Source organism: Macrobrachium rosenbergii, chromosome 59 (genome assembly GCF_040412425.1).
Source record: "Macrobrachium rosenbergii isolate ZJJX-2024 chromosome 59, ASM4041242v1, whole genome shotgun sequence".
In the NCBI taxonomy this organism is placed as follows: domain Eukaryota; kingdom Metazoa; phylum Arthropoda; class Malacostraca; order Decapoda; family Palaemonidae; genus Macrobrachium; species Macrobrachium rosenbergii.
In genome coordinates this window covers 38,375,551-38,394,613 of record NC_089799.1, presented here as the reverse complement: position 1 = coordinate 38,394,613, position 19,063 = coordinate 38,375,551, and the positions used below count along the sequence as shown (strand labels likewise).

At 42.4% G+C, this 19,063-nt stretch overlaps 1 protein-coding gene across 2 annotated transcripts in view; it reads right to left on the bottom strand.

The window, feature by feature from the left end:
- LOC136837768 (probable ribonuclease ZC3H12B) overlaps positions 1–18,704 on the bottom strand; it is a 399,714-nt gene extending 381,010 nt beyond the window's left edge. The window contains exon 1 of one of the 2 annotated variants that reach the window (XM_067102691.1): positions 18,567–18,704. The gene's annotated coding sequence lies outside the window, so the exon portion shown is untranslated. The remainder of the gene's footprint in view (positions 1–18,566) is intronic. The other variant, XM_067102699.1, reaches the window with a different exon arrangement.
- Between the last annotated feature and the right edge of the window lie 359 nt (positions 18,705–19,063).

The window sequence follows — 19,063 nt, the reverse complement described above, 5'->3', positions numbered from 1 at the left end:
GGGCAAACTCCACTGGCCTCCCTTGGACCTCTGGTATGTCTTCTCCACTGTGTGGGGGAGCGGGACAGGGACCTTTGTATAGGAGCACCAGTGGGACGGGCAGCCACCTCCTCAACCCTCACAACACTGTCACTAGGCACAACACTGACACTTGGAACACTGGACAACATTTTCAAATCAAAATCCCTGAAAGAGAAACCTAACTCTATAACAGTATTGGCCAAAAATTCAAATTTATCATATTTCACTTCAAGACTGGCAACAGTGTTGGAACTGGAAGCACGAGAACCCTGGTAAAGGAGTCTGGGGTACAGGGGTAGGAGGGCTAAAAATGGGAGACATAGCATGAATTAAAGGAGAAGAAACAGAGCTGTCTTCTACCACATTAGGTAAAGAAGGAATTCCCTGACTAGCTCTACTTTCGGCTCTAAGGGCCACCTTCCTTTTCCTATCTTGGTCTAATTTGTCCAGATGGGACTTCAAGGTCTTCCATTTACTATCTTCCCAATCCTGACACTCCGGACATGTAAGCTCTCTACTACATTCCTGCCCCCTACATTTGACACACTTGGTGTGCTAATCATAAGTCACCTTAGTCTAGTCTTACACCCCTCAATGCAATAACGAATGCTTGAAGAGCTGGAGTCTGACATATTTGACTAACTACTAAGCTTGAAAAAAAACTACCAAAAAGAGAGAGAGAATACTTCACCAAAAATACAGGACAAAATCCCCAAAAAGATGAAGTAGCGACTGCACAAAACTACCAATATTAATCGGTTAGCTCTCCGCTGAGTTGTACCTATCAGTCCCAAATGTGGGCGGGACCCTGTCACCTACACATGAGATGGTAGTGCCACTGCGAAAATTTCAATTTGCAATTACTTGGTATGTCACTAATATAAAAATACCAAGAGCTTCCTGTTTAGCCATGTGATGAACAGGTCAACCATCAGTGTTCCCGAAATCTAGAAAAACCTTTCCACAATAGGAGGATGTAGGGACCACTCTGTCCCTACTACCTGACCCTAGTGGAGGAGTTAGTCTCCCCAGCGTACTTGGTCAAAGAAGGGTCTCAGGAGGGCGAAAGAGCGATGCCAAATGTACTTTCCTCACTGTGCAAATAAGGCTATTAAAGACTCCTTTTCAATTCTTTAAAAAAAAAGAAAAACACATCTCATTATAACTGAGGGCAGTTTTATATGAAAATAATATTGTTAGAAATAAAATATGAAAATACTAATTAAGACAATGTGACAACGCTTTCCTCGCGTGCTGCCATATCTGCGTTTACCCTAGGGCGATGGTGAGGAAGAAACCATTATAGTTTTGAGAGAGAGAGAGAGAGAGAGAGAGAGAGAGAGAGAGAGAGAGAGAGAGTCCAATGCACAGAGATTATTTTTCAAATGACATTTGTGCAATCGTTAAACAACCTCGACAATATGTAAAATGTAAGAACAAACCATAGACACAAAAGAAAAACTTGACTTATTAAAAGAAGACAAATGAGCCTAATAATTACTGGAAGCGATGTGAAAAAGCATAGGAGCCCAAAATTATGAACTGACATTTAAAGGAGAGAGTTACCTGGTGATAGTTAATATTTAAATTTCATTTAAGCTCACCTATCTTCATTTATGATAATAACATTTCTAAAATAAGAGTTAGCACTAAACTCAGTTGTTAACAAGAAAAACAAAACCAGGAAATACCAAGGAGGATTATAACAGGTCAAGGTCTTAAGAAGGAAAGGGTATCCACAATCCTCGAGTAACTCAGAAAAGGAGATATGTCAACACTGTAAAGCGATTGGGAGACTCCCCTTTGACCAAGTACGCTAGGGAGACTATAGTTAGCCTACCTGAATGTACTTGGCTGACAGCTTGACAGCATGGTGAACTACCAAAGCATGCAGATGATATGCCTTGCCAACTGACAGAGTAGGCAAACAGTCACCTAGCTTATTAACATATGCCACCTGTGGTGTCACTGCTCATCAGCGCAACCAATTGACCTATCACACCTTCCTGGAAAGGTTGCAGGGCATGCAATTCTTCTTGCTTTTCCTAAACACTGATATACAGATGAGTTTGCCCTTTGTCAACACACCTGATACAAAGGAGCCATTCAGGTGTGACCTGCAACCCCCTTCAGTCTATCTGTGAACAACCTCATTTTGCAATGGGGGGAGGGGATTCTGTGAAACTTCAGCATGGAGGCTCCTGTCATCCAGCCATCAAGCAAGATCCTCTCTGCTCTGATCTCTCTTTCAAGGGCAAATGCTGGGAGGGTGGATCATTTGGTGTTGACCCGTGTTGCTTCAGTAGCCACTGAAGCAAGAACAGGTGGCGACACCTGCGTGGAACAAGCTTCTCCATTGATGACAAGTGGCTGAGGATAACCTGTCAAAGCTGAGTTGGTTGTTCCTGTCCAGACAGGAAATGAGCTGTCACCACCCCTAGCCTGCTCATGCAATTTTGAAATAAATACTCCAACTGGTGCTGTATCTATAGGAATGTTAGGTATTTTGCCTGCTGCTTGAGTGTGAGATCAAACTACTCCCAGTTTACTGTGATTCCCAGCTTGACAGTTCTGGAGCAACCTTGTTAAAGAAGTCAATAACTTCTCACTTGCCACTCGTTGCCTTCTCCATGAGGAAGGGATGAATGTAAAAGCCAAAGGACTGGCTTTCTTTCCCCATCATCCCTTCTGCCTTTGCTGGCAGGCCTAGAGCTTCCAGGAGTATGGAGGATGTCTGTCACATTACCAGTTCTAATAAAAGGGGTAAGTTTGGCTGCAGTTGCCTTTGCATCCACCAGGGGTTTGAAGTGAACTGCATAGTGGATCAGAGAGTCATGGGACTCTGAATTCCCCTTCTCCACTGCAGCTTTCATGTTATCCTTTGGGAAGACTAATCATGAGCCCATGACTGTACAAATGACCCCATACAGTGAGAGTACTATTCACCAAAACTTTTAGTGAGAATAGGGACACAACCATATCCTGTCTTTTCAGGACAAACTTAACCCACAAGCTGGAACTCTGGTGAGAGACTAGAGTCAGCAACTATTCCTCTTGACATCAGCAATCTCTGGAACTTCACCTCCTCATCCTAAAATGAGACACCTGTAACAGCAAAGTCTGCCAGCATGTTACACCAGAGCTTGAGCCACAAGGTAGCCTGAAGGGAGACTACAGCAACAAACTCCATGGTCTCCTGACTCTGAAGCAGAAAAAGTACTTCCTGATGGAGTCTCTCTAGGGGCAGGTCATCAATCCACAGACTGACGAGTCCAACCGCGAGGGAATAGTTGCTGAGTTTTCCTGTAAGTAAAAACCTTTACTGACCCATCAATGGTGGGGGCAGGAGCTTACCCAATCTTTGGGACAACAGAGAACTGTCTGATCTAGAGATCAGACTGTTTACTTGTTCCAAACACCATGAGCAAGCTGGGACCATGGCAACCTTACCAGTGATCTCAGTTAAAGATCATACGCAAGAGAGTTTTATATGAGGAAATCAGGGGTAGGTGTGGAGTTTAGGAAGCCTCCCCAAGATTACTATTCTCATGTAAGAGCACAATAATCTCTCAAAAATGTCACTCCAACTTGGACTGTTGTGGCTCTGGAGGCACAGGACTGTCCAGTCCCAACACCATCATCAGCAATGTTGGGTCACCTCCCACGAGGGAGGCAGATGCACCAGTCACCCCTAGCTCCAGTTTGAGACTTTGGTGCACAATCAGCACCACCAGTACCAGTCAAAGCAACCCAGGCCTAGGAATGAAAAGTACCTGAAATGGAGTACTGAGCAATGGTCAACCAACACATACGATTCCCCATGCTCATCAAAACCTATGCTAGTAGGTGGTAAAGATGAATGGGTATGAGTGATGTCATGCAAATTGTGGGTGGCAAAACACAGTTGCCTTCTAGTGACTAGGAAGAGCACTCACTTGAAGTCCTACTGGACTTCTTGTGAGAGACCTTCTTGGACTTTTTCCTATGGGAAGAAAATGAAGATGAAGAGGAATAGGAACAGATTAACAAGAAGGTGAAAAAACAGCACTTACATTTTTTCCCTTTTGCTCCTAGCTTGTGGCTTGCTTTCCTCCAGTGCTGTAGGATTGGTCATACTGAAAGGAGTCTTGTTGCTGAAGCTATGGTTGATGCCTGAGGATCTCCCACAGGAAGTGATAATGCTGTAGAAGGATTAACTTCCTTAGTAGACCAAGCAGCAGCAACAGCAGGAAAGCAGAATCCTATTTTTTAGTTGAAGCTTAGCAACTGAGGAAAACTGTGGAAAAAGGGCTCTTACAGATGTTCAAGGAAGGCCACTTCTTCTACAAGTACTCAATCAACAACATTCCTGGAATAAGCATACACAAGTCAGTAGGTGTAAGAGGTGGCAAGTAGGGTATATGGGTCAGGGTCCCACTAAGGGAGAGAGGAGAGACCAACCAGGGTGCCCAGCTCATCATGAGAGGAGAGCATATGGTAAGGTCCTGCTTACCATATGTATCCTTCCCAAACCAGGGGGGAGCTGTTAAGTCACAAGGTCTAGAGAGAGGCACAGCAGGGACAAGGAGAAAAGTACTAGAATGATTCGGAAGTATCACCAGGGAAGTGTTTCCCCTTCCCCAGAAATTGGCAAACAATTCCTATTCTTGTTCTTCTTCCCATTCACTACAAAGAAAACCACTTCACCAGGATCCTTGCAAGGGAAGCGAAAACTACAAACCCTACCCCTACGAGAAGAGAAATACTTATGTGGATCAATTATAAGCAGAGACATAAAATGACCGCACATGCATTCTCGTCCCGTCAGAATGCCTCAACTTGGTTTTTCACCATCAGAAAAGCATCCACTCAAATCTAGCAAGAGTGCAGCAGGGCATCAGCTGAAGAAAGTGCTTGGTGATGGCAGGTGTGTAAGGGGTATTCCTTCACTTACCACCTTAACTACCAGTTAACTAACTCGTTACCAAGTTTCAATGGCCAAGCTGAGGAATGCTCCCATATAAAAGGCAATGGTTTATATTTCCATAGGAACAATTACACAATTCTAAGGTTAAAAAAAACTTCCTGTGCCCAATGAGTGACAGACATGCTCAATGGGTCAGAGGAGGAAGGTGGAGGAAGATGATGATGTTGATGTCTGAATTTCTTCTTTTTGATTTGCAGGCTGCTGCAATAAATGATCAAGAGTTCATTACATCCACCATCATCCTATAATGAACATGAGTTCTGACATGCATCCATACTCTTGGCAAAGCATTCAGCATTGACTTTCACCTCCTTGAAAAACACAAGGCCTTTCTAAATGTATGCAAAGGCTAGCTACATCCTACTGATGGTGAAGAATCATGATTCAGGTCCATGAGACCCTTCGTTCGTCAGTGCTGCTTGTCAGCCTCAAATAACAAGATAAAACCATCCTCCTGCAAGTCCAAGGGTTTCACATCCACCTCAGCAAAGCCTTTAAAATTCTTTCAAATGCCATTCTCATCTGAGGTTGAAACTTCATTCTAAGTGGCATTTATATTTAGGAATGCCTTTTAGATGTCATATCCCTTCCTTAATGTTCACATAAGGTAGTAGTGCTTGAAGACAGCAATGATCCTCTTGTACATCAGTAACAAATCAGAGGAAGTGTTAGGAGGTAGGTAAACAACAGTGATGTTACTCTTGAAAATCAAGGTTTTTTGTGTGGTCATGAGAGCTGTCCAAAATAGGGATCTTAAACAGAATGCCCTTGTCCTTACAATACTTTTCCAATACTGGTAAAAAGAAGCTGAATAACCAACTCTTAAAAATAATAGCAGTCATGCAAGCCTTGGGATCAAACATCCATATAACTGGGAGAGAGGTCTTGAGTATGTTCTGCAGCACTCAAGCGTTCTCTGCATAATGTACCAGCAACAGCTTTAACTTGTAAGCACCCACACAACTGCCTCCCAGCATAGGTCTACCATTTTCTTCCAGCAAAGACTAGTCTTATTCACAATGAATATCTATTCTATAAAAAACTGTTGCTCCTCAATAATCTTCACTAACATGGCAGGAATCCAGAGCTGCTAACTCATTAACTAACATACTTTTGCCTCGGATCTTAAGGAGAAGATTGTGCTGCTGCTTCAACCGCAAAAATCATACAGAACTTCCTTTGAATTCTGCCTTTCTCATCAAGATGCTTCTTCCTAAGGTCTTCTCAAAAGGACAATGTTTTCTCCTGCATCAACATCTAGCCTCTTTTCTTGCTGATGATGGTGTTCCCTATCCTTGGAGCTTCATCTTTGATGTGGGCTAAAATCCATGCATTATCACGAATGACTGTCAATACCGTCACCCCTTTCAAGCCTAAAGCCCAAGCTATGGCAAGAGCCTTTAATAACTTTTGTGGCGTTTTATCACAGCCACCTTATTTTCCAACGTTATACCACGATGCTCAGTACTAGCACAAGCAACATGAACTTTCTTCTGAGCGATGTGGAGATACGCAGCATAAAATTTTCTTAAGTAATTTGTATTCTTCCTAGGTATATAAACCAGAGCCTTTTATGAAGGTGCATTCCTCAGCACAAGCTGGAATTAGTCCCTGAAACATGGTAAGCAAGTAAGTTAACTAGTTATTAAGGGGAGTGTGAGGGGGGGGGAACATCTTAACTGCCATCACCATGCAGTTTTCCCTCCACAACAGGAACAAAGTGGGGTGGTTGCGATGGGTAATTAGATAAAAGGGTCCGGTCTGTATACCTAGGAAAAATACAAATCATTTTTAAATATGACATTTTTACAAAAAAATAGTTTTATATATACTTACCAAGTAATTACATAGCTACTAGCTTTCTACAAGACAGTCTAAGAATTCAAATTTCGCGGTGGCGCTACTATCATTCATGTAGGTGACAAGGTCCCACTCACTATCGGGACTGATAGGAACAACTCAGCAGGGAACTTGAGTTCATTTTAGCCCTGATGTCCATATGAGGGGAGGCGAGAGGGCTCCAATTATGTAATTACTTGGTAAGTATACAGTACAGTATCTAAATCTTTATTTTCTCATAAAAATGTCATTATTATATAAGTGACTTACCAAGTAATTACATAGCTGACTCTATACTGAATGGAGGAGGGAACATGGACATATTCTACTCCAAGACATTAGAATAGTACTTGTTGTTCCTTACCGGGTAAGAGAGCTCCTGCAGACTGGTACTGCTTCTGGGAGGTGCTCATCTTAACCTGTGGAGGATGTGGCAGTATGGCCAAGGATTGCCACCACTTCAGTGGGTACTTTGTAGCCACGGAAGTTCACCAATGGTTTACAAAGATTAAAAAAGGGTGCCCTTGCCCTGGGCAGAGACCAGAGTAAAAACCAACGCCATCACCTACAATAGAATACAAAACCTCCAACCTGACCACTAAAAACTGGTGGGTACTCCAGGTACAAATGTACCCCCAATCTTCCCTTGAACTCAACACCTTACAACAAGGTGAGAGGATAGTAGAGGGACAGAAAGCCCCCTATGCTTCCTCTCCCAACACCATGCCAGCCATGGATAAGGGTCCTAAAGTGCTGCAGTTTTTGAAAACGGTTTCAACATCCTTGAGATAATGCGACTCAAAAATAGACCTGGACCTCCAATAAGTTGGTTGCAGGATAGATGATAGAGACAACTTATGGCAAAAGGCAAGAGACATGGTGACAGCTCAAACCTCATGAGCCTTTACTCTAAGGGAGGGAAAGACATCATCCTGTATTGAGAATGAGCTTCCAAAATACGGCTCCTCAAGAACAACAAAAGGGCATTCTTCGACAGGGGCCGAGATGGGTTTCTCACAGAACACCAGAGATTATTTGAGGGCCCTCTAATTTTCTCTGTCATATGGAGGTAGTACCTCAATGATTTCACAGGGCAAAGCAATCTCTCCTCCTCCTCTGGTCCAAGAATGTCCATTAAATTCTTAACGGCAAATGAGCAAGGCCGGGGATGGAGACATTCTCGTTCTTGGCAAGGAAACCAAGAGAAAGGGAGCAGACACGGTCCCCTTGAGAAAACCCAACTCTTCTGTCAAAAGCATGCAGTTTGCTAATGCGTTTGGCGGTAACCAACACCACAAGAAAAAGAGTCTTTTTCATGAAATTCTTGAGTGAAACTGAGCGAAGTGGTTTGAAGGTGGAGCCAGTAAGCCAATTCAAAACCATGTCTAAATTCCAAGACACTGCACTGAGATTCAAAAGATCTAATGAGGTCGCTAAAGTCCTGATTAGAGGACAGGTCCAAGCTGCTATGCTTAAACACTGAGCCAAGCACTGACCTGTATCCTTGATTGTAGAGGGCGACAGCCTTCTGGAGGTCCTCAAGAAGAGTAAAAAATCTGCTATTTGGCTCACATTCGTCTCAGAAGAAGGGATTCTATTGCTCTTGCACCATCTTCTGAAAATGGTCGACTTTGACCGGTAGAGCCTGCTAAAAGCAGCTCTCCTGCATCTAGCAATGGCCTCTGCAGCTTGGTGAGATGATACCTTGCTGATCACCTCCCTGATCAATCCAAACGGTGGAAAGGCATACACATCCACGCCTGTCCAATCCAATAGCCTGGTATCCGTTAACGATGCTTGAGGGGTCTGGAACTGGAGAGCAAAAGAGAGGTAGATGGTGGTTCCTTGACGTCGTGAAGAGATCTATGGAAGGCTTGCCCCATAGCTTCCATAGATCAAGGCAGACTAGAGGATCTAAGGTCCACTCCATCAGCAGGACCTGGCAGCAACGGCTCAATTCGTCTCCCAAGACATTCATCCTTCCCGAACAAAGCAAGGAATGATTGTAACCTGATTCTGTTCTGCCCAAAGAAGGAGGTCTTTCGTCATCTAACAGAGAGCAAAGAAGTGAGTGCCTCCTGCTTGTGGACTTAAGACAAGGTTGTGGTGTTGTCCGCATAAGCTGCTACAATCTTTCCTCTTACCAACGGAGTGAAAGACTGAAAGCCCAGGTGAATGGCCTTTAGCTCTTTGACATTTATGTGTAAGGTCCTCTGAAATGACGTCCATGTTCCTGAAGCCCTTTGACTCCCTAAAAGGGCTCCCCAACCTAGATCAGAGGCACCTGAATAAAATTCTAGGTTGGGGTTCAGAGGCAGAAGAGATGTCCCTACTTGAAACTTTTCTTCTGACAACCACCACAGAAGATCCTCTTTGATCTCTGATGAATTGGGAAGACGCAGTCAGGCTGGGTCTTCCTGCACCAGTTCGCTTTCAGATAAAATTGCAGGGGTCTCACATGAAGCCTGCCCAACTTCACGAATTGCTCTACTGAGGCCAACATGCCCAGGGGACTCATCCACTGGACAGCTGAGCAAACTGAGAGATTCACTGATCCTGAGAAGATCAAGCTATTTCCCAAGAGGAGCGAGGATCCTGGTGAAAACTTGAGGGGTCTTGGACAGACCAAAGCAAAGGGCCCGAAATTGGAAAATCTTGCCTCGAAGCACTAATCTCATATATCTGCTAGAGTCCAGATGGATGGGAGCATGGAAATAGGCATCCTGCATGTCCAGGGTGCCCATCCAGTTGCCCTGATGGAGGGGGGACATGACAGAGCGAGTCGTCTCCATGTGAAACTCTGTCTTCAAGACGAAAAAATTCAGGGCGCTGGTGCCCAGAACAGGCCTCCAGCCCCCCAGTGATTTGGGGACTACGAAGAGTTGGCTATAAAAACCCTCCAACAAATGATCCAATACCTCCTCTACTGCCCCTCTGCAAATCAAGGACTCTACCTCTTGAGCAAGAACCAAAAACTTCTCGGACCCTTCCGAGTAGGCTGTCTAAGTGATTGGCGACCACAAGGGAGGCTTCTCTCTGAAAGGGATGAGTAGCCTTTTCTCAGCATTTGGACTACCCATGGGTTAGCCCCTCTGTGACTCCATTCCTACCAAAAATAAGACGTAGTCTGGCTCCAATGGGCACGCAAAGGACAGAAGCCTCATTTCTTAGCGGCAGGCTTGAAGGCTGACTTCTTGATGGACCTTGAGGGAGGGTGCAGGTTAGCCTAAGGTCTGGGTTCAGGTCTTGATCATGCTCCATGAAAGGGCTGAGGTTGCAAGGGTGAGGAAGACTTGGAAACAGAGGGAGTTTCCTTAGGGCGCTACGTGCATTGAGCTAACAGATCCGTAGTAGACTTCTTCTGAAGGCTGACAACACTTCTCTAACAGTATCTTGAGGGAAGAGATGAGTCCTGTCCAAAGGAGAAAACAAGAGCGCCAACTTCTGCATAGATGTTACTCCCTTAGTGGCAAAGGAATACCACAACTCCCATTTTTTAAGGATGCCCATCGAGAAGAGGAAAGTGAGTTCTGCAGAACCATCCCTGACTGCTTTGTCGGTGCATGACAAGACACTAAGCCAGTCAGAAGCAGAATCTTCGGCAAGGTCCAAACAGTCTTCAATTTTTCTCGCCAAAGCACCCACAGTCCAATGCAAAAAAACTGAAAATCTCTAAAACTTTAAAAAGGTTCTTGACGAGAAGGTCAAGATCGAGCGAAGAAAACATAATCTTCCTCATCTGACGAAATCGGAGCAAAGAAGTGTCCTTGACCTTGGAAGACGAAGACTTCTTCAAAAAGCCCATAAGATCCTCAAGCTGATGACAAAGTGAGGCTACGGAAGAGTCCTCCTGAGCAGATGAGTACGGAAGAGAAAAGGTTGGCACTGAGCAGACAGAAGTTGGTGCCACGCGGGTTGAGGAAGCAGAAAGAGGTGCCGAAACAAGCAACACGCCTGGCAAGAGACTGGCGCTCGTGAGCGCAAGACCAAAGAGAAGAGGGCGATGAGCTCTTTGCTGAGTTGTTCCTATCACTCGCCTACACGAACGATAGTAGCGCCACCGCAAAATTTGAATTCTTAAAACTGCCATGTAGAAAGCTAGTAGCTATGTAATTACCTGGTAATTCACTTATATAAAATAGTTATTTGTTCGTAACGGCATACAAACCATCACCTTTTGTTTTGGAGATTCACTCCTTCAGTGGGAGGTCATCTTGATCAAGTGACTAAAAGTTGAAGAAAATCCCAAACTGTCATGATCCCAGTCACAAAAGTGAGCAAATGGAAGTGATGACTCCTGTAACCTCGTGCTCGGTCTGGCGTAAGAATGCCAGAGTGGTAGGGCTAGCCTGAGGGAGGATGTCCAGCCTTGCTCAAGTAAGGAAATTGCTGGGAAACAATGTGCTGTCCCCCCCTACTGGTTGCATAAGTTGGAAGACAGTTACATTCAGATATTCAATTCAGAATGTAGCTCAACTTCTATCCCTGGCCCTCCCCCTATCAACCGCCACAGTAGTTGGCGGTTAGTAAAGCCCAGCAACGCAGAGTCCACAAAAATGTCGACTTTGGCCCTCTGTAACTCTGGAAATATTAAACTGACCAGGGTGAAACTCTAGCTTTAGAGGTTTCCCACTATGGCCTCTAATCGTGCCAAATTTCATCGAAATCTGTTGAGCCGTTCCAGAGATCCAGACATTGATTTTTGGCGTTCAGGGGATGTGGTAGGGGGGTGGGTGGGTGGGTGAGGGTCCTAACATACCTATGGAGCAACAACAGTAAAAGATACAGCTGTATAACTTAGTTTTCTGAGAGCTCGTATTCTGGAGGGGTGCCTTTTGGGGTTTGTATTTTGAAATAATGAATTTTAAAAGTACAGTGGGCCATTCAACGTAGCCCCCAAAATTCAAATTTCCTGAAGCTCAGGTACGGACTGCTCACAACATCAGAAGAGATGTTGTTTTCTTAATGTGCGTGAATTACAAGTGGTGTTAGGAGAAGCTGGCTGACTTCCTGTCAATTATCCATCTATCTATCTATCTACAGGCAGTCCCCAGTTATCGGCGGGGGTTCCGTTCTGAGGGTGTGATGATAACCGAAATCGCCACTAACTGAAAATCGGCGATTTTCAATGCTTATCGGCGCCGAAAAGCGCCGATTTTCGGTTATTGGCACCTCTGTTAGGCATGTATCAGCTATTTTCGGTGCCAAAAATTGCAGATTGCAATTGTTCTCCCTATCCATACCCTTTGATTCAACTTGCGCAGTGTTGACTAATGTTTCCAAACTTTCTTTTTTCTTTAATATGACATACCAATCATTCTTTTGTGAGTTATCAGGCTGAAAGCATATTTGTGGTGGTGGATGGCTGTTCTTATCACTTCATCCCTAGAGCCACCAAAACAAGTTTCCTATCCAGTATCATGAAATGAGTTAATAATTTAGAACAGCAGCATTTATTGTACAACTGATGAGATAAAAATTTTCCAACAGTAGTTTCTAATATGATTCTGACAAATTTAATTTTCCTTTCCATCCAAGAAGCTTGGCTAAACCATTAAAAACCCCCATATCTAATGAAGAGAGGGACCCCTTGTCATAGGCCATAACTCAAGGTCAAGTTCATTAAGGTAGAGCCCAATTAATGTTAAATAAATTCACTATATATACGTCAAGAACCATATTTCACCAGTTTTAGAATAATGAGTTAGATTGTAAATACTTGCATTCTTGACTGAATAAGAACATGAAAGATAGCTTGCCATTTCCTAAAGCACATCTGCTAATATAGCTTGTCATTTCCTAAAGCATATCTGCTAATAACTTATTACTTTCACGCTAGACTATAGCCTCCTTGCTGCATTACAGGATACCTACCAATTTGGCAAGGCTACATACAGTAAAAGCCCCGTATTCGTGGTCTCACAATTGGTGGACTCACCTATTCGCGGATTTCTCTATGGAACATATATACATGCATTATTTGCTGAAAATTCGCCCATTCACAGTATTTTTCACTGAGAAATATTCATTAATTACTGTACTGTATTTTCATGACTAATGCACTTTTTGTGATAAAACTATTAAAACACTCATGTAGTGCTTGAGTTACAATAATTCACCTTACAATAATTCGATTTTGCAATGGGGTAAGCAATAACTACCGATAGAGTACAACAATATTTATAAAGTATTTTTAAATTTCGTGTGGGCGCAGGCAGCATCGTACAATCAGGCAGCGAGAGAGACCAAATTACAATAGACCAACTTCTTTTCCTCCATCTCTTTATCCCATCTTCTGGCTAAAAATGCAAAAGAGAATGTTAATAACTTTATACTCGTGTAAATGTGTACAGCCATAAACAACCGAACGAGAAACTGTTGTTTTGCTTATCACCAAATCTCATAACAACAGCTGCTTTGCTTGTATGTCTACCATCATATGGTAATAAACAATTACCGTAGTTATAGTACAAATGACGTTAAGCAGAATAGGACCGATGTATTTCACACTACAAGCAGTCCCTGGTTATCGGAGGGGGTTCCGTTCTGAGGGTGTGATGATAACCAAAAATCAGCGATTTTCAGGGCTTATTGGTGCCAAAAAGCACTGATTTTCGGTTATGGGCACCTCTGTAAGGCATGTATTGGTGCCAATACCCAATTATCGGCGCCGATAAGTGGAAATCGCCAATTTTCGGAGCCGATTTTCGTCACTAAACAAGTGCCATAAAACCGGATCGCCGTTAACCGAGCCGGCCATTAACCGGGGACTGCCTGTATACCCTTATTCGGTATGGATTAAAGATCGGCAAGGAAATATACTGCTAAATTTAAGCTGCAAGTTGTAGCTGAAGCTGAGAAAACAATGTTCAAGCTACTAATGACTATAAATTATCGTGCCCACAAGTTGTAGCTGAAGCTGAGAAAACAATGTTCAAGCTACTAATGACTATAAATTATTGTGCCCACAAGTTGTAGCTGAAGCTGAGAAAACAATATTCAAGCTACTAATGACTATAAATTATCGTGCATCAGCAACATGGATGAAACTCGACCGTAATTAAAATTGGAGAGAAAGTATTTTAATCAAAACTACTGGGCATGAAAGAACACATTACTGTACTGCTATTTTTATATCAATAAATGATAAATACGTAAAGCTCATGTTATGATGAAATCAAGTGAAAATGGCGAACGGAATCTTTCATTTTTTTTTTACACAAAACAAACACCCCAAAATGGCGGAATTAATTTTACAGCGAGACGTATTTAATTTATATTTCGACTTAAAAACACTTCTTATAATGAAAAATAATCTTGCCCTATATAAATAAAGTATCTAGAGATTCATTTACAGTGAAATAAACTTACCATGTAATCGATTTCCAAACCAAAACATTATCACAATTTATAATATGAAAGCAATATAAGAATATATACAATATTATTGGATACAGTAAATCAAGGTATAACATTTTAAAAGATCCATGGAAAAGATGCATATTTGTTATGTTGATGTTTGTGCAATACGATATTATGTGAATACAGAGTACAGTACAGTATAATGTAGGCTATGCTACCGTATATGTATAGGATATACCTTAGTGTAGGCTAAGCTAATTCTTGTTTGTTACTCAATTTCTCTTTGTACTGATTATCATAAGTCACCTTGCATGAACCTCCAGAATTAGCTGATATTAATAATAACTATACCATGTATGTATAGAGTGTACTTCATAGTGTAAGCTAGACTACCATATATGTATACTGTTATAGTGTAAGCTAATACCTGCACAAGCATCTTTAGTTTTTGTGTGTGTTTGTACTACCAAAATAGGCAGTTTTACTAAGTGTTTTAAGTATTTGTGGGTTTTAGCTATTTGTGGGGGGGGGGTACGCATCCCCAGCGCTTACTGTACTTGGCTTCCAGTCAAACATCTTCCTGACTACATTCATGAAATTTGGGTACATATACTGCACAGACTCTTCACACAATAAAACTTGGGTCTCAGCTATAGCCTATGTACTAGGAAACCTTAACGTTTGAGTGAACAATAACTGATCAAGTTATCTGGCATTATATACAGTTACTGTCACTGCTTAAAGCTCACTGCAATGGTATCTATTTTAATAAGTGTTCCCAGCGTTTATTACAAGTTCCTTCTATGCAAAAATCTTGGGAAATTATCAGTAACAGGCATAACTGGCTAGTGTACTATGATCATTCTAAAACTGTTTATACTGTGACACCCAGTGATTGCTCTCTCTCTTGTCCATCACTTGCTCTTCTTGTGTTTCTTGTGAAGTACACAGCTGTACAGTGTTACGTACTGTTCTGGAACATTTTTTTTTTCAATATGTTCTTGTTCGCTCATCTGATGTTACATGGAAGCACCATGATGTTTCCATTTCACTGACAATGATAGTTACTCTTTAGTCAAGGTTTTGGACAGTTGTTAGCCAACTATTACTTTATCCCCAAAAATGAAAGAACTCATTACATTATTATGTAGCCTAATAATTTCTTTCATATTTTACTATACAATATTCATTACGAAACTGGTAAAATCTGGTTTCTCTAACAGTTTCTGATGTGATCTTATTTGACAGGTTACTGGTTAGCCCACTATAGCCTAATCCCAGTCTAACAAAGTTGGGGAACCCTAACCTAGTGATAGCCTTGCCTTTCGGATCAAGGCAGGATTCAGTAGACTCTATATCCCAAGTTTTCAACCATTTTCAGCTATTCCACCCCACCCAAAATCCCATTTCCCAAAGGGATAGGCTACCCCTAAAGTTACATAAAAGGGGGGTTGTAGTGAGTTTACGGTAAAAGTTCGTTTCCGGTCCAAACTCCAATTCCACAAGGGCTAGTACTAAACACAACAAAACAGTGATTCATCTACACGGTTTCACTGTGTTTAGCACTAGCCCCTGGGGGGGGTCAAATGTATTTTGCCATGTTAAGTACTAGCCCTGGGGAATCAAATGTCTCTTCAAATGTCCCTGAGTGCATTTTGCAAAATTGAAACTTGGAAAAATCCTCAATTATTTACATATACAGTATTTTATTTTTTATTGTGATAAATATTAATTTGCAAGAATTATGTATATAGAATATATTTTTCATTTTTTTATGAAGATTCAAAAGATATAATAAAAAATTGAGTAGGGATGTTCAGACCTGAAACGAATATTATCAGTGTTAACTAAGCATTTCCAATTAAATCTGGATAGAGCTAAGCAAGAGATCTGCATCAGGTAATACTTTGGAAATTGATTTTTCCAATAGTATTTTGGTTGCTTATCAAGAATTTACCATTATTTTTTGTCAGTTGACTGTAATTAACCTGTAATTAACCTCAGAATTTGTATGTTCGCCATCCTGGAATGTTATCATGCATGCGCATTACGCAGTGTTATAGGGGAGCTTTTGGTGAAAAGTAAGTGGAGTTTCCTTCACTGGGGGGTTCAGGGGGTGGACTACTAGGTTTGGATAGGTTAGGGTATATTAGGTCAGTATAGTTCCTTTTATAAAAGGTTTCCTTAGCCAATCCCTTCTCAAACATACGGCTCCCTAATGACTTGCAAATGTAGAGAACCGAGTAATTCTGAGTACTACCTCCGTTCCTGTTTTTACCTTGGGAACTGGTTTTTTCTACACTTTTAGGCCTTCTGATACTGACGGTGAGTTTGTTTGTTGTCAGCCAACTGTTATTTGCCCCCTAACTCTACTCAGCAGTAAAGGGGGACTGTGGGAATTTGGGGTTTTGGGTGGGGGGGGGAGAACAAAGGAATGGAGCGGACATGTTTACATTGGGGAGGCACCCTCTGGGGGGGAAAAACAAGAGGGTGCCATTCGCTAACAGGAGGGAGTTCAATGCATTTTGCCGTGTTTAATACTGGCATCGGGGGATGGAATGTCCATTCGCTGTGTTTAGTACTGGCATCAGGGGGATGAAATGTCCCTTTGCTGTGTTTCGTACTGGCATCGGGGGGATGGAATGTCCCTTCGCTGTGTTCAGTACTGGCCCGGGGGGGGGGTACCCATATGTTAACAAGTTATTGCACTTGCCAGACGGGACATGAACCGTTCCAAACAGACATATACCCGTGCTCTGTCGTGTGAAGATTGCGTATGGAAACCCCTTGTTGGATGGGCTTCAGGGGTTAATTACAGGTTAATTACATTTGTGCAACAAAAACTGAAGGTAAATCCATAATTAGCAACCAAAAATCTGTAGAAAAAGTCAAGTTAGAAGGAAATCACCGCCACAGAGCTACAACTTAGATCTACCCAGAACCGTTCCATAACAACAACATGGCAGTCCGGTCTTTCTCCCATCATTTCCAAAACCCCGCATTCCCAAAGGATCCTCAACCATGTTGGGTAGATATGAAGTTAATAACAACTGACCGACAATAAACAACACCACCGCCTTCATCAGCAACAACAATAAAAGTATACAAAAAATCAATTTCCAAGGTAACAGTCCACGAGGAGTTCTTACTTAGGGTAATAACTCTATATATTAGCTCCGTGCCTGTTTTTATCTTTTCAACTGTTTTTTTCTACACTTTTACGGGTTCTGATACTGGTTGTACATCTGTTTGTTGTCGGCCAAGTGGCATGTCCCTTCGTCGTGTTTAGTACTGGCCTGGGGGGGGTTGGGTACCCATACGTTAACAAGTTATTGCACTTGCCGCACGGGATATGAACCGTTCGAAACAGACGTATCCGTGCTCTGTCTTGTGAAAATCACGTATGGAAACCACTTGTTGGATGGACTTCTGGGTTAATTACACTCGAGCGCCAAAAGTTAAAGGTAAATTCATAATTAGCAACAAAAACTGTAAAAAAAGTGAAGTTATAGTGCCGTCGCTGCCGCGGAGCTACTATATAGTTCTACCTTACTTAGAAACACCTAATTTGATACAAAATGTCTGAACTCAAAGGGTTAAGTTAAGTATACCTTGGTTTAACCAGACCACTGAGCTGCTTAACAGCTCTCCTAGAGAGGGCTGGCCCAAAGGATTAGATTTATTTTCCGCGGCTAAGAACCAACTGGTTACCTAGCAATGGGACCTACAGCTTATTGTGGAATCTGAACCACAATATAGCGAGAAATGAATTTCTATCACCAGAAATAAATTCCTCTAACTCTTCATTGGCCGGCCGGAGAGTCGAACACTGGGCCAACAGCATGCTAGCCGAGAGCTCTACCCACCCCTCCAATGAAGAACCCGTAGGCTAAGACACCACATTTTCTGAAAGACTAACCTAGCCCATTAGGAGTGAAACATGCCTCTTTTACTTATTACAATTCCAAGCCAAGTCAAGGCTCATCTACCCTCTTGGGCAGCAGGGCAGCCTTAAGTAAACCTACCCGTATAAGGGCTGGGTCTAGTCGACCTTCCGATGGGCATAGCCTGCCATTCTATGGGCTTGCCTACCCGAGGCAAAGACACTTAAACCCTAAAAATGCACCTTACAACATTGCTTATTAAAGAAGGAATTAAAAAAGGTTTGACTTGGCCTAAAAATGACAAATTCGAGGCATATCCTGACCACCACGCCAAAGGTCAACGCACTTACAACAGTCAGCGCAGTCTAATGCCAACGACGATGGGTATCCCCAACTTATGGCACTGTCTGGCACTCTTAATCACCACGCCTCTTTAAGCCACTGCTTTCACATACCATAATTTCCCGGTCAATGCACTGAGAAAAAACACTTACCTTTCTCCAAGTCGAATGTTAACAACACACAAATTCCAATCAGCAGTAGTACTGTATACGAATTATCCTATCTGAGGAGAACTGTACATCACTGCGCCATGTTTACTAATGAAGTGGTGACATCTATTAGTGAAATCTGGCACTCGGTTTTCTTCTTCTTTCCCTTGGTGACTTCGGTGGCGGGACATTTCTCTTTAATTTTGCCTTCCGATTTATTCCCCGTGTCCTGCCAAATAATGTGACAGCTGTAAAAAAATACTAATTGGGTTTAAGAACTCTGCTAGAGCACAAAAGGTTCTATTTAAGCGAACTTCATCGTCATCTAATTATCACCCTTCCGCTTCAAAGCATCTAATTTTTTCTTTACCCTCAAACTCAACACCAGAATAACTGAAAACGGAAACAGTGCAAATGAGGCAAAGTTACGACGGGACAAAAGTCAGAGGAGAAGACGAAACAAGAGTAAAATATACGAGATGGTTAGAATTAACGAAAAC